Raw genomic sequence first — 23,508 nt, forward strand, 5'->3', positions numbered from 1 at the left:
TGCTTATACTTAATTTGCTTATACAACAAATGGTTTTCATAAAATACGTGTGAGGAAAGTTTTTCATAAAATAAGATCCTTACAAAGATGACTTGTCATACCACATTATCAATATTAAGCAGATTACAGAAAAACAAAAGATCTTAATTGATTATGATAATACAATATGGACAAATAATTACCTAATTAACTGAAATAAAAATAAAGATTATTTTGCTATTCAGAGGCAGCATTCTCCTGCCTAGAACAACATTCCTCCAAATGTATTTTGGCTAACAAATGTTACATAAAAAACAGATTCTGGGATCAAATAATTTAGGAAAATCTTAGTTAAGCCAAGTTAACTCTTTATTACCAAACTTCTCAGAACTCTGCTTATCATAAGATAAGCAAGATAAATGTTTTTCCAACCTATTTTCACAGGTCATCCTATATCCTATGGATATGTTTGGGATATTCTGGAGAGCAACAGAAAAAAATACAGTTTTAGAAAGCAGCATATTACTATTTGAATAACATTGGAAATATATAATAAATATAATTTCCCAGGCAAATTTCTAGGTAGCTAGAAAAAAGCATGAGGCCGGGCACAGTGACTCAAGCCTGTAATCCCAGCACTTTGGGAGGCCGAGGCGGGTGGATCATGAGGTCAAGAGATCGAGACCATCCTGGTCAACATGGTGAAACCCCGTCTCTACTAAAAATACAAAAAAATTAGCTGGGCGTGGTGGCGCGTGCCTGTAATCCCAGCTACTCAGGACGCTGAGGCAGGAGAATTGCCTGAACCCAGGAGGCGAAGGTTGCGGTGAGCCGAGATCGCGCCATTGCACTCCAGCCTGGGTAACAAGAGCGAAACTCCGCCTCAAAAAAGAAAAAGAAAAAGAAAAACAGCATGAAAAATCAACTTTTGAAAGTTTCTGAAATAATTATTAACTTCATTAGATATCATTGTGTCACAGTAATTATGTTTTAAAATTTTTCCTATCAAGATAGCAACAGACAAGCAGAATGAAACATAGTATCTGGGATTAGCTTTAAAATAATTTGGCAATAAATAAATTTTTAATAAAGTGGATAGGATAAATAAGATTGACTTGTGTTAATAGTTATTAGAAGCACAGGATTCCATTACTCTAATCTTACTACTTTTATGAATGTTTAAGAATTTACAATTAAAAAACAGATATCTTAGAATTTTGTCGAGCATTTCACGTCTGAGTATCCTCTACGTGTCAGTCACCCCTGGATTCCAGAAAGCAGTGCATCAGTTAAGCCTGCACTTACCCAGCTGAAATGTTTTTACAAAATCTTAAAAGATAATATAAAGTAAAAGGAATGTAATGAAGACAAGAAACCAAAACAAAGAAGAGTACCTCGTCTTTTTTACAACATTATTGGAAAATGCAGAAAATAAGCTTTGTTTTTAATAAACATAACCAAAATTATCTTGAGTATGAGAAAATCATTGTATATAACTCTAGAGAAATTTAGATAAGCCATTTTAATAAAGAATACATTTGCATCTCACTTTAACTCATAAGGTTGTACAAAGGTCCATGAGGCAAGGCTGCATAATCAATCACTATACTTTCTTTCTGCCCCTTATCAATAAACTCTAGCCCAGCTCTAGCCCATCATCTTATAAATGTGTATTACTGCTTATAAGGATGATTATGAATATTCATGTATGGCCAGATCAGTACCAGTGACTCAATAACCAAAGTAAATATCATTCATTTACTCATTAACCTTTTGTAGACCTCAACTATTCCACATTCAGAGACTGTCATTCATTATACCACTTAGCAAATAAGAATTAAATATAGATTTTTGCAAAGCATTTCCATTTACATATATTTATAATAGAAGCTTTAAAAATAACCAAAGCGTACAACAAGAAGTTGCGTAAGTCACAAAATCATAGATTTTCTATAAAAACTATCTGAGCTGAGATGCATAGAAAAACCTAAATAAATTAAATTCAAAATACAGATGATCTCTTCACAAAAAAGAGATGCATAGCTGCTTCATCTCTGATAGGAGGAGGAATAAACTTGCCAAAAAAAGGAACTATGAAGTTGAATTTTTAAGAAAATTTTTATGAAACAGCTGAATTTTTAAGAAACTCATTAGTTGTTAATGTGAGGATCAGAATTCTGAAGAGCCCTGATCAAAGAGTAACTGCATATTCACCTGCCAGTTCTTTCCTATGGAACTTCCATCCAGTGCACAAGTACCACACACCAAAGGTTAGGAACAGAACAGAAGGGCTGAGAGTGCCTCAAGTACCCTGGGCCTTTGCAGAATGCAAAGGACAAAGCCCTGAAAGTGATCCTTCTGAGAAGCACCGAGCCTTCACCAAATGCAAACCCAAGGACCAGCAGGATAAAAAGAGATCTTCCAAGACGTGGAAAGCCAGGAGTAGAGTTTAAGAGCAAGGTTAACTCCCCACCCACCCAAACATTTGGCAGCTGAATTATAAAGGCAAATGGAATATTTCAAAACTACTCAATTAGCCTAAGAAGGCAGAAAAGGAAAAAAACAGAAGGTAAAGGACAGATAGGATAATTAGAAAAACAGCAAAATGTGTGAATTTGATCCTGTCGTCATGCTGCTATTTGGTTATTTTGCATTCTGGTTGGTGCAGTTTCTTCAGTGTCATTGGTCTTCATATTTTGGTGTGTTTTTACAGTGGTTGGTGCTGGCTGGCTTTTCCTTTCCATATTTAGTGCCGCTTTCAGGAGCTCTTGTAAGGCAGGCTTGGTGGTGACAAAATCCCTTAGCATTTGCCTGTCTGGAAAGGATTTTATTTCTCCTTCACTTATAAAGTTTAGTTTGGCTGGATATGAAATTCTGGGTTGAAAATTTTTTTCTTCAAGAATGTTAAGTATTGGCCCCCAATCTCTTCTGGCTTCGTAGAGTTTCTCCTGAGAGGTCTGTTGTTAGTCCGATGGGCTTCCCTTTGTAGGTGACCTGGCCTTTCTGGCTGCCCTTAACAGTTTTTCCTTCATTTCAACCTTGGAGAATCTGATTGTGTGTCTTGGGGGTTGATCTTCTTGTAGAGTATCTTAGTGGTATCCTCTGTATTTCCTGAATTTACATGTTGGCCTGTCTTGCTAGGTTGGGGAATTTCTCCTGGATAATATCCTGAAGTGGGTTTTCTAGCTTGTTTCCATTCTCCCCAATCTGGTACTCCAATCAATCATAGGTTTGGTCTTTTTGTGAAGTCCAATATTTCTTGGAGGCTTTCTTCATTCCTTTACATTCTTTTTTCTCCAGTCTTGTCTGCATGCCTTGTTTCAGCAAGGTGGTCTTCAAATTCTGATAACCTTTCTTCCACTTGGTCAATTTGGCTGTTGATACGTGTGTATGCTTTACGAAGTCCTCCTGCTGTGTTTTCCAGCTCCATCAGGTTATGTTCCTCTCTAAACTGGTTATTCTTTTTTTTTTTTTTTTTGAGACGGAGTTTCGCTCGTTACCCAGGCTGGAGTGCAATGGCACGATCTCGGCTCACCACAACCTCCGCCTCCTGGTCTCAGGCAATTCTCCTGCCTCAGCCTCCTAAGTATCTGGGATTACAGTCACGCGCCACCATGCCCAGCTAGTTTTATTGTATTTTTAGTAGAGACGGAGTTTCACCATGTTGACCAGGATGGTCTCGATCTTTCGACCTCGTGATCCACCCGCCTCGACCTCCCAAAGTGCTGGGATTACAGGCTTGAGCCACCGCGCCCGGCTAAACTGGTTATTCTTGTTAGCAACCTTTATCTAACCTTTTATCAAGGTTCTTAGCTTCTTTGCACTGGGTTAGAACATGCTCTTTTTAGTTCAGTGTAGTTTTTTATTGCCCATCTTCTGAAGCATACATCTGTCAATTCATCCATCTGATCCTCTGTACAGTTCTATACCCTTGATGGAGAGATGCTGCAATCATTTGGAGAAGAGGCACTCTGGGATTTTGGGTTTTCAGCATTTTTTCAATGATTCTTTCTCATCTTTGTGAGTTTGTCTAGTTTTGCTCTTTGAGGCTGCTGACCCTTCGATGAGGTTTTTATGGGGGCTTTTTGGTTGTTGTTGATGCTCTTATTATAGCTTTTTGCTTGTTTGTTTTTCCTTCAATGGTCAGGTCGCTCTTCTGTAGGGCTGCTGCAGTTTGCTGGGAGTTAACTGCAGGCCCTATTCATCTGATTTGCTCCAGCACGTGGAAATGTCACTCGAGGAGGCTGGAGAACAGCAAAGAGGGGTACCTCCTTCTTCTGTGGCCTCTGACCTCGAGGAGCACCACTCTAATGCCAGTAGGATCATTCCTATATAGGGTGTCTGACAAACCCTATTGAAGGGTCTCACCCAGTTGGGTGGCACAGGTAATAGGACCTATTTAATGAAGCACGTTGTCTCTTGGTGGAGCAGGTGTGCCTCTTAGAGACCTACAGAGAGACTTAGCCTCCCATGAAATAATAGTGGAAGACTTTAACACCCCACTGTCAGTATCAGACAGATCAACAAGACAGAAAATTAACAAGGATATTCAGGATTTGAACTCAGCTCTGGATCAAGTGGACCTAGTAGATGTCTACAGACTCTACCCTAAATTAACAGAATATACATTCTTCTCAGTGCCACATGATACTTACTCTATAATCGACCACATATTTGGAAGTAAAATACTCCTCAGAAAATGCAGAAGAACTGAAATCATAACAAACGGTCTCTCAAAACACAGTGCAATCAAATTAGAACACAGGATTAAGAAACTCACTCAAAAAACCACACAATTACATAGAAATTGAACAATCTGCTCCTGAAGGACTCCTGGGTAAATAACAAAATTATGGCAGAAATGAAGAAGTTCTTTGACACCAATGAGAACAAAGAGACAATGTACCAGAATCTCTGGGACACAGCTAAAGCAGTGTTAAGAGGGAAATTTATAGCACCAAATGTCCACATCAGAAAGCTTAAAAGATCTCAAATCAACACCCTAACATCACAAGGAAAAGAGCTAGAGACCAGGCACAATGGCTCACACCTGTAATCCCAGCATTTTAGGAGGTCAACGCAGGCCGATTATGAGTTCAGGAGTTTGAGACCAGCCTGGCCAGTATGGTAAAACTCTGTCTTTACTGAAAATACAAGAATTAGCCAGGCATGATGGCATGTGCCTGTAATCCCATCTACTCAGGAGGCTGAGGTAGGGGAAACACTTGAACCTGGGAGGCAGAGGTTGCAGTGAGCCGAGATCACACCATCACACCACACTGCACTCCAGCCCGGGCAGATGGAATGAGACTCCATCTCAAAAAAAAAGCTAGTTAGGGAAGAACAAATTAATCCAGAAACTAGCAGAAAACAAGAAATACTAAGATCAGAGAAGAAGAACTGAAGGAAACAGAGACATAAAAAATCCCTCCCCCCCAAAAAAAAAACAAAAACAAAGACAAAAACAAAACAATGAATCCAGGAGCTGGGTTTTTGAAAAAAATTAACAAAATAGATAGAACATAGCTAGACTAATAAAGAACAAAAGAGGGAAAAATCAAATAGACACAATAAACAATGATAAAGGGGAGATCACCACTGATGCCACAGAAATGCAAACTACCATCAGAGAATACTATAATCACTTCTACTCAAATAAACTAGAAAATCTAGAAGAAATTGATAAATTCCTGGACACAACATCCCCCAAAACTAAACCAAGAAGTCGTCAGATCCCTAAATAGACCAATAACAAGCTCTGGAATTGAGGCAGTAATTAATAGCCTACCAACCAAAAAAAGCCCAGGACCAGATGGATTCATAGCTGAATTCTACCAGAAATACAAAGAGAAGCTGGTACCATTCCTTCTGAAAGTATTCCAAACAACTGAAAAGGAGAGACTCCTCCCTAACTCATTTTATGAGGCCAGCATCACCTGATACCAAAACCAAGAAGAGACAGAACAAAAACAGAAAACTTCAGGCCAATATCCCTGATGAACATTGATTCAAAAATCTTCAATAAAATACTGGCAAAGGGAATCCAGCAGCACATCCAAAAACGTATCTACTATGATCAAGTCAGCTTCATCCCTGGGATGCAAGGCTGATTCAACATATGTAAATCAATAAACGTAAACAGAATCAAAGACAAAACACACATAAACAGAATCAAAGACAAAAACCACATGATTATCTCAACAGATGCAGAAAAGCCCTTTGATAAAATTCAAGATCCCTTCATGGTAAAAACTCAATAAACTAAGTACTGGAACTTATCTCAAAATAATAAGAGCTATCGATGACAAACCCACAGCCAATATCATGTTGAACAGGCAAAAGCTGGAAGCATTCTCTTTAAAAACTGGCACAAGACTAGGATGCCCTCTCTCACCACTCCTATTCAACATAGTACTGGAAGTTCTGACCAGGGTAATCAGGCAGGAGAAAGAAGTAAATGGTATTCAGATAGGAAGAGAGGAAGTCAAATTGTCTCTGTTTGCAGATAACATGATTGTATATTTAGAAAACCCCATCGTTCCAGCCCAAAAACTCCTTCAACTGACAAGCAATTTCAGCAAAATCTGAGGATATAAAATTAATGTGCAAAAATCACAAGCATTCCTTTACACCAACAACAGACAAGCAGAGAGTCAAGTCATGAATAAACTCCCATTCACAATCGTTACAAAGAAAATAAAATACCTAGGAATACAGCTAACAAGGGATATGAAGGACCTCTTTAAGGAGAACTACAAACCACTGCTCAAGGAAATAAGACAGGATGCAAACAAATAGAAAAATATTCCATCCTCATGGATAGGAAGAATAAGTATCATGAAATGACCATATTGCCCAAAGTAATTTATAGATGCAGTGCTATTCCCATCAAACTACCATCGACATTCCTTACAGAATTAGAAAAAACTATTTTAAATTTCATATGGAATGAAAGAAGACCCTGTATAGCCAAGACAATACTAAACAAAAAGAACAAAGCCGGAGGTATCACACTACCTGACTTCAAACTATTCTACAAGGCTACAGTAACCAAAACAGCATGGTACTGGTACTAAAACACATATACAGACCCATAGAACAGAACAGAGGCCTCAGAAATAATGTCACACATCCACAACTATCTGATCTTTGGCAAACCTGCTAAAAACAAGCAATGGGGAAAGGATCTGATATTCAGTAAATGGTGCTGGGGAAACTGGCTAGCCATATATAGAAACTTAAATTGAACTCCTCCCTTACATCTTTTAAAAAAATTAAATCCAGATAGATTAAAGACTTAAATGTGAAATACAAAGCCATAAAAACCCTCGAAGAAAACCTAGGCAATACCATTCAGGACACAGGCATGAGCAAAGATTCAAGACTAAAACACCAAAAGCAACTGTAACAAAAGCCAAAATTGAAAAATGGGATCTAATTAAACTAAAGAGCTTCTGCCCAGCAAAAGAAACTATCATCAGTGTGAAGAGGCAACCTTCCAAAAATGGAAGAAAGTTTTTGCAATCTTCCCATCTAACATAGGTCTAATATCCAGAATTTACAGGGAACTTAAACATATTTACAAGAAAAACCAAACAAGCCCATCAAAAAGTGGGCAAAGGATATGAACAGACGTGTCTCAAAAGAAGGCATTTATAGGCTAGGCACTGTGGCTCATGCTTGAATCCCAGCACTTTGGGAGGCTGAAGCAGGTGAATCACGAGGTCAGGAGTTCCAGACAAGCCTGGCCAACATAGTGAAACCCCATCTCTACTAAAAATACAAAAATTAGCCAGGTGTGGTGGCACACGCTTGTAGTCCTAGCTACAAGCTAGGAGGCAGGAGAATCACTTGAACCAGGGAGGCAGAGGTTGCAGTGAGCCGAGACCATGCAATTGCACTTCAGCCTGGATGACAGAGCGAGACTCTTCTCTCAAAAACAAAAAAAAGAAGAAGACATTTGCATGGCCAAGAAATACATAAAAAAAGCTCAACATCACTGATCATCAGAGAAATGCAAATCAAAACCACAATGAGATACCGTCTCACACCAGCCAGAATTACAATTATTAAAAAGTCAGGAAACAGTAGATGCTGGCAAGGCTATGGAGAAATAGGAATGCTTTAACACTGTTGGTGGGAATGTAAATCAGTTAAACCATTGCAGAAGACAGTACGGCAATTCTGCAAACATTTAGAACCAGAAATACCACTTGACCCATCAGTTCCTTTGGGTATATACCCATTATTGGGTATATAAAACAAGCCTAATTACATTTGAATCGACTAAAAATCATATGACCTATTAAAGTAGAAATATGTTAACGATGTGATATCTTGAATATCCCCAAATATTTGGAAATTAAGTAACGCATTTCCAAATAAAACACAGAGAAGGGCAGGCATGGTGGCTCATGCCTGTTATCTCAGTACTGTAGGAGACTGGCAGATTGCTTGAGGTCAGGAGTTCAAGACAAGCCTGGCCACCATGGAAAAACAACCCTTCACACACCAAAAAAATAAAATAAAATAAATAAAATAAAATTAGCCAGGCATGGTGGTGTGCACCTATAATCCTAGCTACTTGGGTGGCTGAGGCACAAGAATTGCTTGAGCCTGGGAGGCGGAGGTTGCAGTGAGCCAGGATGGCACTGATGCACTCCAGCCTGGACAACAGAGCAAGACTTTGTCTCAACAACAGCAACAAAACAAACAAACAAAAAACAGAGAAAATAAATCATAAAGGAAATTAGAAAATATTTCTAGTTGCATAATAAAAATTCAGCATGTTTAAAAGGAAGGTTACAGCTTTAAGTGTTTGTATTAGAAAAAAAAAAAAACCATAAAAATCTAAGCTTCTACTTTATAACCTAGAAAACCAAAAGCAACTTAAACCCAAAGTAATAGCACAGGGAATATTTAGCACATAAAAAATTTACATTTGAATATGTACAGATTAGTAGAAAAGAATCCCAAAGAGTTACCAATTATTTGGGGATAATTAGATAAAAATGGTATTTTACTTCCACATACTTTTTAATATTTAAATTTTTTTCTGTTGTGCCTGTTACTTTTATAACAAGCATATAAAAATGTTAGCATTGTTAAAAATTTTAAACAATCTAGAATAAAATACCAACTGTGTGCCATATTAAACATGGCTGGAAATAAGTACATTCACAAGATCAAGGAGGGAGAGAGAATTTTTCAATTAAAAAGGGAGTTTAGAGACATATCAACCAAAAGGAATCTTGTTCAACTTCTGATTAGAATAAACCAACTGTAAAGAAAATATGAGACCATCAGGAAATTTTTAACACTAACTGGATATTTATACCTTAAGGAACCTTAAAGTTTTAGGCATGAGAATAGAACTGTGATTATGTTTTAAAGTCCTTATCTTTCAGAGATACATATTAATCATTTATTATCTAATATATACTAACACACACAATCACTTATATAAGAATTTATGTCGTGTGTGTGTGTGTGTGTGTTTCTTTTTGAGACAGCATCTTGCTGTGTTGCTTAGGTTGGTCTTAAACTCTGGGCTCAAGGGATCCTTCTACATTGGCCTCCCAAAGTGCTGAGATTACAGGTGTGAGCCACTTGCACCCAGCCTTATATAGTTTGTAAATAAATCATTTTTTAAATGATCTGATGAAATGACATGATATATAGGATATACTTCAAAACAATCCAGTGGAGGAGAGAGGTAAAAAGAGTTAGAGGGGGTATAGATGAAATGAGATGTGTCATGTGGTGATAATTGCTGAAGTCGGGGGTTGGGTGCATGGGGTTCATTATCCTGGTCTGTTTTTGTATATATTTGAAACTTTCCCTAATAAAAAGTTCTTTTTGTTATAAAAGAACAACAGGTAGCCAAAGGCAGTTCACTAGGTAATCAGAGTTAATTTGGGGAACAATGTATAAGAAGGTTTAAAAACTGTGTTACTATTCCAGAGAAAGCCTTTGAGATGCTTTGCTGATTCCATACAATGTGAAGTCTCTGCCAGTACTCAAGAATACAGTCCAGTCCAGCGAAGTTAAATCTGGTTACACTGAGGTTAGCTTTTTCGTTGTTACTGTTCCATGATGGACTTCATGGGGAAGAAAGATACAATAAAATAATCATTCTCGGCCAGACACAGTGGCTCGTGCCTGTAATCCCAGCACTTTCGGAGGTTAAGGCAGGAGGATCATGATGTCAGGAGTTTGAGACCAGCCTGGCCAACAAGGTGAAACACCGTTTCTAATAAAAATACAAAAAATTAGCCGGGCCTGCTGCTGGCTGCCTATAATCCCAGCTACTTGGGAGGCTGAGGCAGGAGAATCGCTTGAACCTGGGAGGTGGAGGTTGCAGTGAGCTAACACCATACCACGTACTCCAGCCTGGGCAACAGACCAAGACTCCATCTCAAAAAAAAAAAAAAAAAAAAAAAAAAAATTACTCTTGAGATGGAATCTCATTCTGTTACCAGGCTGGAGGACAGTGGCACAATCTCGGCTTACTGCAACCTCTGCCTCTCAGGTTCAAGCAATTCTCCTGCTTCAGCCTGATAACAGTGAGACTCCATCTCAAAAAAAAAAAAAAAGAAAGAAAGAAAAGAAAAGAAAAAACACCCCTCCACATTTAGAAATAAGGAATCTGATATTTAGAGAGATTTGTTCCTGGTCAAAGAATATGGTTTCTGGAAACAGACAAGTCAGTATTTCCACAAATGGTGAATACATTTACTCATTCATTCAATTAACATTTATGGATAACAGCTATGTGCCAGGTACTGTGCTAAGCAATAGGAAGCCCAAAGGAAAATACAACATTGGTCTTCTTTAGCTTTGAAGAACATACAGCATGGTTGAGGGGATGAGGACTGGTACACGGATAACCAAAGCTCAATACTGTAAGTGCCATGAGCGAAATATACACAGGCCACTTTGAGAGCACTCAGAGGTACACCTAACCCAGCCTGAATAGAGGAGATATTTCCTGTTAGCAGTGACGAATGAATGGAGACGGAAAGAATTAGCAAGAGTTAGTCAGGGAAAGAGAGAATGAGAACAACAACAACAACAAAAGCATTTTATGTAACTTCCAAAGGGGAAAGCGAGAAAAAGCCTAGCACATCTAAAGAACTTCCGGAAGTTAGGTAGCATGGAGTGTATGGGTCTGTATACGTGTGCTGTGGGAGCGGGTACGGGGGACTAAATGAGGCTGGAGAGACCAGAGGCTCTGAGTACTATGGTAAGGAGTTTGGTAGCATGAAATAGCACGAAAGAACGAGAGCTTTTAATGAAACAGTGGGGACAGAATCCAAGGAAGCACCAACTGTGGGAGTAGAAAGAAGGTAATAAATACGGGAGACATAAAGGAAGCAGGATTCAATTGCAGGAGTGGGTGTGAGGAGAAAGGGAGGGAGGTAAGGGGGTAAAAAGGAAGGAGGGAAGGGGAAGGGAGAAAAGAATAAAGGGAAGGGCTCAGAAAGGTCCCAGGGTTTTCTCTGTCTTGGATAACTGGGAGATTGTTGGGATGAGAAACACAGTAAGAGGGGAAAGTTGGCAAGGGAAGACAATGATATATGCTCCCCTCAGACATAATGAAATTGCAATGCCTGTGGAAAATCCAGGCAGAGATGTCCAAAAAACAGTCAGCTATATGAATCCAGAGTTCAAAAAAGGAATCTGTTAGAAATAAAGAGGTAATAATCAGACCAAACGGTGGCTGCCTTGGGAGTGCAGTCTGTACCTAATCGCTATTAGGAGATGTAAAGTGGTTGGGATTGTCCCAAAAGCGTGTAGCCAGAGCAGATTCAAGGGCAAAGGACATAATCCAAAGAAGCACCAACATTTACAGAAGTATAGGATGTAGAGCAACTAGATCCTAGATGGAGTGGTCAGTACTAGCTAGCGCAGGAAGATACATACATGCACACCTAATATTTACATACACACAGTACTTGAAAACTAAGGGATTCGTTATCATTTTCTACATTAAAAATCAAGAGACTGAACGCACCATGATATTCCGAATTGGATCTCGAAACAGAAAAAGGACATCAGTGGAAAAAGTGGTGAAATCCAAATAACTCTATACTTTGGAACCAGCATTGTAACCAGTATAAATTTCTTAGTTTTGACAAAGGTGCCACAGTTATGTAAGAAGTAAGGCTGGGTGTGGCGACTTACTTCCTAGCACTTTGGGAGGCCAAGGTGGGTGGATTGCTTGAGGCCAGAAGTTCCAGACCAGCCTGGTCAACGTGGTGACACCCTGACTCTACAGAAAGTACAAAAAATGAGCCACAAGCCTGAAATGCCAGCTACTTGGGAGGCTGAGGCACAAGAATCTCTGGAGCCTGGGAGGCAGAGGTTACAGTGTGTCATGATTATGCCACTACACTCTAGCCCTGGCAACAGAACAAAGATCTTGTCTTAAAAAAAAAAAAAAAAAAAAAAAAGTTAATCTTAGTGAAACCTAGATGAAGCGTATAGAGGAACTCTGTAAAGTCTTCATAAATCTTCTGTAGATCTAAAATTATTTTAAAATAAAGTTTTTTTAAGGTTAGGAGAACATACGTACAGATGAACTATTGAAAATAATTAATCAAGTTGCTTGATAAAAGAATATATAGGCCGGGTGCGGTGGCTCAAGCCTGTAATCCCAGCACTTTGGGAGGCTGAGGCGGGTGGATCACGAGGTCAAGAGATCGAGACCATCCTGGTCAACATGGTGAAACCCCGTCTCTACTAAAAATACAAAAAATTAGCTGGGCCTGGTGGTGCGTGCCTGTAATCCCAGCTACTCAGGAGGCTGAGGCAGGAGAATTGCCTGAACCCAGGAGGCGGAGGTTGCAGTGAGCTGAGATCGCGCCATTGCACTCTAGCCTGGGCAACAAGAGCGAAACTCCGTCTCAAAAAAAAAAAAAAAGAATATATAAAAGCTCAGTTTCTTTATACCCACAACTAATTATTAGAACCATTAATTATAAAAAAATAGATATCAGTTGTGACAACAAAAGGTACCTAGTATTTTTATGGAGAAAATTGTAAAACTTTATGTAAATCATTTTTTAAAGACTTAAAAAGGGAGCTACACATGTTTATAGATGGGAAAACTCAGTACAGGTAAAATATCATTTCTACTCCACCCAAACACCTAAAAATTTAACGAAACCCCAAAAGAGTGGTCAGAAATAGGAAACCAGGAGACAGAAACCAAGTGAAGGCAGGATCTCAAGTGGGATCTTCAAGAAGACTTTCAGTATCAAATGGTACCAAAAATGACAGGTAATGTAAGACTGAGATGTATTCAATGGATTAAGCACAGTAAGAATTTGGAAATAGTAAATGCGAACAACTCCTTCTAGAAGTTTGTGAAATAAACCACAGATGTTAAACTATAGTACTCAGAAAAAATAACATGATGTCAAACGCATGAATTTTAAAGTCAGACCTGGATTCAAAACCAGGCTTCATCTCCAAGTAACTGAGTTTACCTTCTCACCTGTACAATGGGAAATAATTGCTATTGATCTGTGTGTGTGTGTGTGTGTGTGTGTGTGTGTGTGTGTATACACACCCATATATAAACTTTTAGTACATAGCATTCAAACATGTTGGCTTCCCACCCTATCTGCTTTGTTTTGAGATTCAGGAGATTATATATATTTTAGAAATCCTTGTATTTTATCAAAGATGATAAAATATCTAGAAGAAGGCAAGTATACCTAAAAAAATGTGGCTGAAGCCTCTTTTGAAAGTATATCATTTATGCTTATATAATGTCTTACCATAGCAAGGCCAGTTCTTTACCTACAGAATAAATTTTTAGTTTTATTTTATTTCCCAAGGGAAATACTGCAAAAGACTAAAACCTTGTATAACTTCTCAGGCTATTATCCTATTCATTCAATCAATAATTGATACTGGTGCCTCTTACATGTAAGGAAACTATTCTAGGAGCTAGAAATACAACAGTGACAAAGACCTATGAAGTCTCTACCCTTAGTAGAGAGCTTAGTGGCAATTGCCTAATTTTTCATTAGTTGGGCCAGCGTTAATATTATTTCTTATTTGGGTAATTTGAAGACCAAGCAAACTGAAAGTCTCAATTTAGCAGACTAAGATAATCAGAAAGCAGTTGTCTAATACTACATTTCAAGGCTCACTATATTCGTCTGTAGAGAACAAGTATTAACATAATCTGAAATCTTCAGCTCAGAAGACAATGCTCCCATTTTAATTTCTGGCTGATTCAAAAAACCTATTTTATTTAAAATTGAGTGATAGAGTGTGTTCACTTTCCAATAGAATTACGTTTTGGTGTCCAAAAATAACTGAGCCAGGTTTCATAGTCTTCTTGGATCGAAAACTCACCAGAAATAAAAAACTAAATTCCAAGGTATAAGCACTAGTCTCTTTTCTTCCATCAGCCATCATCCAATACAATGCTGAAGACCTGGCACTGAAAAGCCTTTAGTGCGTGGACAGCTGATAAAGGAGGCTAGGTACCAAAAGGAACTAATTTGGCCAGCCACGGTGGCCCAGGCACTTTGGGAGGCCAAGGTGGGTGGAGTGCCTGAGCTCAGGAGTTCAAGACCAGCCTGGGCAACATGATGAAACCCTGTCTCTACTAAGATACAAAAGGTTATCCAGGCCTGGTGGTGTGCGCCTGCAGTCCCGCCTACTCGGGAAGCTGAGGCAGAAGAATTGCTTGGACCAGGGAGGTGGAAGGTGTTGCACTAAAGCCATGATGGAGCCACTGCTGGGTGACGGAGGGAGGCTCTGTCTGAAAAAAAAGGGAGGAGAGAAGAGGGGAGGGAAAGGGGAAGGCGGAAGGGGGAAGGGAGAAAGGGAAAGGGGGAAGGAAGGAAGGGAGGGAAGGTGGGTGAATAAAGAGAGGAAGGAAGGAAGGAAGGGAGGGGAGAGGAAACACGGAACACAGCTGCTGAAAATAAAAAAACTTTACATCTTCATACATGTACATGGAGTACCCAGGTTCATTATCAGATAAATCGCAAAGATCAGATACAAATATGATTCACATGTTTCACCCTGCCCCCTCACTAAACTTTCTTTTTTTACTATTTTATTTTGCACATCATCTCAGAAGCCCAAAACCACACATTCCATTCTCTTCACAATTCAACTTGCTAATTACAGTTTAAAAATAAGAACATTAGCTGGGCTAGGTGGCTCACGCCTGTAATCCCAGCACTTTGGGAGGCTGAGGCGGGCGAATGACAAGGTCAGGAGTTCAAGACCAGCCTGACCAACATGGTGAAACCTCACCTCTACTAAAAATACAAAAATCAGCTAGGTGTTGTGGTGGACACCTTTAACCCCAGCTACTCAGAAGGCTGAGGCAGGAGACTCCATCTCAAAAAGAAAACAAAAACATTAGATACCCAGATAATTTATTAAAATTCTTAGCAACTCCTCAGCTAGTAAACAAGGTTAAAACTGGGCAAAATACGAAAGAAAGAAAAATGAAAGAAAGGAAGGAAGGGAGCTGGCTGAGAAATCCGTGAGCTCTTTCATTACTACCCAATAGGACATAGCTTTTTGAGTTCATTAAATCTTTCCGTGTATCAACTCTCATAGCCATAAAGTAAAAATTGTTCTTATTATGAAACTTAAGATTGTAGATAACAAAATAATTAAAAATAAGTTGCACTTATTTTTAATTATGTGTGAAATACTAAATCTCTTGCCATAATGAGTTTACTTCTAAGCCATACCATGTAACTTATGCAATTTAAAAAATTTAAAAATGTACAGTGGATTTACGGCAAAGGCAGGCTGTTACAAGCAATTTCAATTCATACAAACTTACAAATTCCTCCAATATCTTATGTACTGGGTTTATTATCTCATTTTCTAAAATAGATATGTTCGGGCTGGCTGAGCTACGGATACAATCAAGCGTAACACAATGCCCAAATAGCTGTAGATAACATACGACTCCTGATGCTTCTAACAGCACAGCTGCTGGTTTAAGAATGGCAATGGCTTTTACTTGTACTACTACTGTGACATCATCAGATAATTAAGTCAGACTGATAGTAAGAAAAGGAAAAGGTATGAACTACTTAGCATTTTGTGGCATTCCAGAAGCTCCAGGTGCAATGCAGGGGCAAAGCAGAACCACACAGGAGCAAAGATAAGCTTTAGAGATAGAGAGAAAAGGGGAGTTCACAGTCCCAGTACTTATCAGTAAATAGTCACAAATTGACAGGTAGGGAAGACACCTTCCCTCGTCTGTTCCACAGCTATTAGGGATTACAGACAGTATCTGACTATCAGAGCATCACAGAAAGGCTAGAAATGCTCTGCCACTGAGAACACTTCTTGGCCTGGTTTGTGGAGGTATTGTAATTCAGGTGGGAAAATTCCATCAGCTTTTGGCTGGGGCATTTTCTGGCAAGAATGGTTGCAGTACTAATGCCTCAGTAATCTGAATTTCAGGGCCCCACACTGTCTCCTGGCACAGCAACACCAGGCAACACTGATGGCATGCATCTATAAATGCATCTATAAATACCTGGCTTCCACCTACAAAACCATCAATCCTATATGTGTTACATGGTCTTTTCTTCCCAGGCGCCAGCTGTTGGAGAAATGTTTCTAAAGATAAGTTGCTCACTAAATTATAGAAATGGAGAACAGATGGGTAGTCTCCCAAGGCAGGGTTGAGGGAGTGAGTGTACCTATAAAGGGCAACCCGAGGAATCACTGTGAGGATGGAAATGCTCTGTATCTTGAATGAGTCAATGTCAATATCTGGGTTGTGATATTGTACTACTGTTTCACAAGATGTTACAATGAGGGAAAATTGGGTAAAGATTACAAGGAACCTTCCTGTATTATTTTTTTGCAACTGCATGTGAATGAATCTATAATTATCTTGAAATTTTAAAATTTAATTTAGAAAATGCCAGACAACTAGTTCAAAGTCTCTACTTCTAGCTTAATTAATATTTTAAATCTATACTTTAAGACCTAGAAATTATTTGAGAGGAAGAAGCTAAGCAATATAAATAAGAGTCCTTTAAGTATTATTTTTACTGTCACTTCCATTTCCATGTTAGAACAGAAAATGGAAGAAATTGAGAACCCAAGGGCAGAAGAGGGCACAGGCCAAACAGCCTTTACTGTATTTAGATTTTTTCATTCTACAACTCATTGTTGACTGAGTATGTGAGCTTGGTCCCATTCAGGTACGTGGGATAAAGCACTGAAAGGAACCAGACACAGTCTCTGTTCTTGGGGAGTTTACGTTCTAGTACAGTCTCTTAAAGCCAAATGAGTATTGTGTGTTAAACACAATATAACACAATATAAAAATCTGATGAGTTTTCAATTAATACTAAATTTCAATGGTTTTACTCTAATAGTTATATTAGAGAAAATCTGTAAAAATTTGAAGGGGAATCATTATTTATAAATTATTCTTTCTGATGGCTTATTCTACTTATCAAACTCTCCATTATTCAGACACATGCGGTCTGTGGGGTATTCTGCCACCACGGGCTCTCAGTTTCTTTCATTTCCTATTCTTCATAGTCTCTGAGTAATTTCTCTAGAAGGTGAGGGTATAGGGACAGGAGAAAAGAAGGATGAAGCTCAAATATCACTTTTGCTACTTGTTGGTTGCAATTTTACTAATTAGGAGGTGGGAAAGGATTATTATTATTACTATTATTATTACTGAGACATAGTCTTACTGTGTCGCCCAGGCTGTAGTGCAATGGCACGATCTCGGCTCACTGCAACCTCTGTCACCCAGGTTCAAGCAATTTTTCTGCCTCAGCCTCCTGAGTAGCTGGGACTACAGGCATGCACCACCACCACGCCCAGCTAATTTGTGTACTTTTAGTACAGACAGGGTTTCATTATACTGGCCAGGCTGGTCTCGAACTCCTGACCTGGTGATCTGCCTGCCTGGGCCTCCCAAAGTGCTGGGATTACAGGCGTGAGCCACCATGCCTGGCTGGGAAAGGATTAAAGACAAAAAGATTTTTTGTGCCTCTATATATAGATGAAAATCTATAGCTTTTCCTAGTTTTAGTAAGGTAATGTTAAGAACTGCTCTGGTGACCCCAGAACATTTGATGGCCTGACATTTCTTTGTATTTCCTGCAATGCTGATTGAATAAACAGGAAGCTCATCAGCAACCAGGGCACCACCTGCAATGCTTACGAGAAGCAGAGGTCTTCTAAAGCTGGAGGTGGAAGTTCCATGGTTTAGAAGAGTTGCTCTGTTGTCTGAGGAGGCAGCAGCAAACAGGCCTTTGAGGAAGTCAATAATCCTTACATGGAACAAGTTGTTGAAAGTCAGACCTTCAGTCAGGGTTGGCAATACTTTCACAAAACGACTGAGAAATACTTTAACAAAACTGCTGCTATTTCTAAATTTTAGTTCTTCAATATAAATCAATTCTTGAAAATTCCTCTCAGTACCCTGAAATCATAAGCAGCTCAGAAAGAGATTAAATAAAAATACAAGCTGCCTCAAGTGAGTATTTCTGCAACCAATCCAACATACTCGAGAGACGGAGCACCTCCTGACTATAGTCTTTTCTTGACAAATTCTTCCTTTTCGAAATGCTTCTTGGATGATTTGAGAGAGCCTAAGGTTTCTCCTCAAACTGAAGTAAGTGCCCCATGGAGATAATGCAACCAGCTTGGTTCGCCATGTCACCTCCCTTAGGGGTAAATACCAATTAGCCGGGTTGTTTGTGTTCCTGGCACCTCTTTCTGGTTTGAAGAGTTCACATTCATCCACAAAAATCATACAATTCAGGCAGCTCCAGAACAGAAAACAGAGCAGGATGTGTGTGCCCGGGGAAGGAGGAGCTTTGGGGGAAAGGCAAGTAGGGGCACAGGGTGGGGAAGGGAAGCTGCCCAGAGTGTTCCAGTTATTTAATACACTCTCCCACACAGTCATTCTATTTGACTGTAAAATCATTAGGAAAACACCTTTCAAAGCAGGCTTAAGACAAGAGAGTTTTATTTGACTCTCAGGAAAATAGCTCAGGCAGCACGTCTCTCAATCGATGCTGAGCATTACAGCAGCCCCACTTTGGAAAACCATGCTTCCAGCCAAGAGCTCAAGGCCCATCTCCAAAACTTCTGAGGAGGCCCTTGCAAGGAAAATTCTTCCCCGTATCCCCTGCATGACATAGGCTGGGTGGACTTAGCAGGAAGTTGGAAACAGCTCCTTTGCCTGAAAGTCTCCAGTAGGAAAACAGGGCCTCTTATTCGGCTGTGCTGAGAATTTAAAGGAATAAAACAGGATCAAAGTCAAAGAAGATCACAGCTCCACCCTCGAGAACGCAGCTGCCTCTAAGTAGAAGATAATAATCAGGCAGACTACAGAACTGAGTTCTGGCTGTCCATTTTAGTTTATAAAAGACACGGATTTAGCTAAGTTTTGCTTATATTCTTCATCCAACAAGCATTTGTGAAGCACTCATTGTATACCAAGCACAGCATTAGTATATCTATACACCCTGGCACCATTCCAATGACAACTATAAAAACAGACCACGTGGGTATGGACGCATAACCCAAGAGTGGAAGGAGTCGTGTAGTGAACAAAAGATAGTTCAAGATGTTTAAACACTGAGGAATTCCATTAAGGGGATCTAATTTCTAACTCCCTGAAATATTTGCTGATTCCCCTTTTCCCTTCCTCCTAATTCTCAAAAGTACAAATAGCAACAACAAAATCCCTTCCTCCTTACATCTTGCCCTGAGGTTTTTACCCTGCCTCAACCCTGCCTCCTCTGTTCGCCTGTGTGTGCTAAGATAGTTATAATACAGATGAACTTAAAAACTCTTCAGTAACTTCCCTCGTCACACTCTGATTCTGGAGGGTGGATGGGATACAATTGTAAAAACTAGTTTTTAGTTTTATTTCATTTTTTAATTTTATTTTTGAGACAAGGTCTCACTGCGTCATACAGGCTGGAGTGCAGTGGCACGATCACCACTCACTGCAGCCTCAACTTCCCGGCTCCAGCAGTCTTCCCACCTCAGCCTCCCAAGTAGCTGGGACCACAGGCACACACTACCACACCTGGCTGACTTTTGTATTTTTGGTAGAGATGGCATTTTGCCATGGTGCCCGGGCTGGTCTCCAACTCTTGAACTTAAGCAATCCACTGCTTCTGCCTCCCAAAGTTCTGGGATGACATGCATGAAGCACTGTGCTCGGCTGGAAAATAGTTCCCTAAATGGAGTAGAGCAGCGTAAATGAGGGCCTCAGAAACAGGCCCCGTAACAGAAAGGTTGGGTTTAATGTAATAAGGATTATAAACTTAAGGTAGGTTCTTGAAAAGAACTGCACCGGGCTAACAGTGGTGTTTAAAGAATAATTGGAAAGGTTTTTGCAGCTGTTCACGTGTAAGACGATCAAGACATGAACTTCGAGGATGGAAGCAAAGGATGAAATGCCAGGGTTTCAGGAAGTTAGAATTGTGGTAAAAAATGAGAAGTGGAAAAAAAAAATGTTGTGTTTAGGGAGTTTCAACTTGGAAATATGAAAAACTGACACAGAAAATAATTTAACGGAAAGTTGATAAAGTGAGGATAGTCAGTTTGTGATCTAGTACCAGTTCCATGCTCATAAAAGCACGTAATTCATTGCTTATTCGATGGCAAGTGAAGTTAGGTAGGTTCAGGCTAAGAATGACGTTCATACGAATACGTTTCTAGATAACAGGAATTCTGAAACTGAATATGGCAGACTTATTTTGGTGGCTCCAATGAACCACACCATCTGATATTTCTATCTCCTATACCTCTTCTCAAAGTGAAGCTAGTCCTGGCCCTGGGGACTGATGTGACACTAGCAACGTTGACATTAGCAAACAGGATGCAAACAGAGGCTTACACACTGGAGCCTGCTCTCTTGGAACCCTTTCCTCTTGAGATCCAGCCACTGAAAAAGTCCAAGCTACCCTCAGAGAGAGAGCACCTGGCGAAAGGTATCCTTAAGATTCCAGTTATCCCTGCTAAGGTGCTGGACATGTCAGTAAAGCTATTTCAGATATTCTTGTCCCAGTCACCACTTGACTGCAACTGCATGACAAATTATAAACTCTACCAGCAGAACTATGCAGTTGCACCCTGGTCAACCCACAGAATCATAAAAAAATCAAATCACTGTTTTTGACCATAGGTTTTGAGATGTTTGTTACATAGCATAGATAACTGAAGCAGTGGAGGACCGATGAGATAAAAGATTTGAAAAGAGAGATTTAGGAATAATAAATAACAGTAAAATAGTTACTTATTATTTGACAGCACTACTTTAAACGCACTGCCTGTATTATGTTAGTAGTTACAACAATACCAACATAGTAGCTACTATCAGCTACTATCCCTGTATGATGGATGAGGAAACTAGTATTTAAATAAATTAAGTAATTTACCCAAAATCATAGAATTAGCAAAGCACAGCTGAGACATAAACACAAGTCCACCCGTTACCTGCACAGATGTAAAAGATGAAACTGTAAGAAGGAGCTTACCCGCTGGTGAGCAGAATGAGAAGAAAGAAAGGGCTGAGGCTAGGGCTAGGGCCAGGAAGAAAAGCCACACGACTGCAGTTTTGCATTGTCTCCGCTTTCAGGAATAGCTGTTCAACACATTCCAGTTAAGAAATCAATCCCAGCCCCTATTTCGAAGGTCAGTGCCTGTCATTCTGTCTCTATACTTTAAAACTCACAACTACACTATCTACCAGAGCCACATTTAAGCCAGAGTTTGGCTAACACAGTCTAGCTTCACATGCCTATCTGCTTTCGGATCAAAGGATTGTTAAGCACTCTCTGACCACCTCCAGTGACAGGCCGGTGTGAAGTATCCTCTTTTCTGGGATTATACTCTTTTCTATTGGCCGTACCTATTTCTAATGATATTATCAGCCTTTCCCAAAAACTGAATCTCCAGTAGAATTTGAGTTGAAAATCCTGAAAGTTTGGCCCTGAGAAACCATCTAGTCTGGACTTCTCTGCTACACATAAGGAATCCAGGTCACAGGTTGGTAAACTGTTGTGCCTGAAAGTTACCCAGTGACCTAGGGTCATGATCAGCAGTCCTAATCCTCCTCTATTGCTGAGTGCTGAACCACACTGATCCTTTGAAGCATGCCACTCTTTTTTTGCCATTCATCATTTGCCGTTCCTCAAGACGTAGCTGGTTGAAATAACGCTAAAATGGTGCTTCGATCCAAGCAACTGGTTGGATGCAAGGATTGGGGGAAAGAGGGGAAATGGATGAAAATACCAAGAAGTCTTCTCGCCCTCAAGAAAGTCTTCTTACACGATGTCTTCTTATTTCTTATACTACAAAGACACAATTACTTGCTATAGTGTATACATCTTTTTAAGTATCACAAAAGCAAGTATACAAGTAGTAAAGGAAATAGCTTCTGACTCCAGTACTTACACTTCCATCCCAAAAAAGCAGCTGAAAATCACAACTTTTGAATTTGTTTCCTTCCCCTGTGCCACAAAAACTGGTCATGGTGTTTTCTTTTGCTCCCTTCTTCTTGTGAGATTTGGAACCACTTTCTGAAGAAAGCACCGAGAGTCCCATACAACTAGCTGCTTGGGAGTTTTGAATATGAATGTCTGTTTCAACCTAAATCTTTGTTGCTTGTTCTCACTCTATTTTGTTTTTGTTTTTTCTTTCTTCTTTTCCTTCTTTTACTTTCTACTTCCCTTATCCTGTCTGCTACTATGATTTTTTTCTGTCTGCTTCCTCCAAAAAATATATGAGGCTATATAAAAGAAAAAAAATCAGACATCTATAAAGTCATCCACCATTGCTCATTCTCACTTTATGTTGTTCTTGTTTTTTTTTCTCTTTCTTCCTTTCCCTCTTCTACTTTCTACTTCCCTTATCCTGTCTGCTCCCATGACTAATTTTTTCTTTCTGCTTCCTCCAAAAAATATATGAGGCTATGTAAGAGAAGAAAAAAATCAGACATCTATAAAGTCATCCACCATTGCTCAATGTTATTTTTGGAAGAATAAGAAAAAGTTTTAGGTACATAAAGTCATTCTGTTTAAGATGCTCTGAATTGAAATCTCTTATCTCAGGCAGAGAAGGGAGTCTGGCCCTCCCAAGTATATTGTTCGAAGACCAGAAACATCATTTTGTTCAACTCACAACTTTTACTATATCTTTTTTTTTTTTTTTTTTTTTGATACAGAGTCTCACTTTGTTGTCCAGGCTGGAATGCAGTGGTGCAATCCTGATTCACTGCAACCTCCATCTCCCAGGTTCAAGCAATTTTTGTGCCTCAGTCTCCCAAGTAGCTGGGATTACAGGTGCGTGCCACCACGCCCAACTACTTTTTGTATTTTTTAGTAGAGACAAGGTTTTGCCATGTTGCCCAGGCTGGTCTCTAACTCCTGAGCTGAAGTGATCTGCCGGCCTCGGCCTCCCAAAGTGCTGGGATGACAGGCATGAGCCACCACGCCTGGCCAGCTTCTCTATCCTTGAACATACACAATG

The 23,508-nt window shown here is 39.6% G+C and overlaps 1 protein-coding gene across 1 annotated transcript in view; it reads right to left on the reverse strand.

Annotated features, from left to right (window-relative positions):
* FGF2 (fibroblast growth factor 2) overlaps positions 1 to 23,508 on the reverse strand; it is a 70,139-nt gene that overhangs the window by 23,538 nt on the left and 23,093 nt on the right. The window lies entirely within an intron of this gene.

Source organism: Saimiri boliviensis, chromosome 3 (assembly GCF_048565385.1).
Source record: "Saimiri boliviensis isolate mSaiBol1 chromosome 3, mSaiBol1.pri, whole genome shotgun sequence".
In the NCBI taxonomy this organism is placed as follows: domain Eukaryota; kingdom Metazoa; phylum Chordata; class Mammalia; order Primates; family Cebidae; genus Saimiri; species Saimiri boliviensis.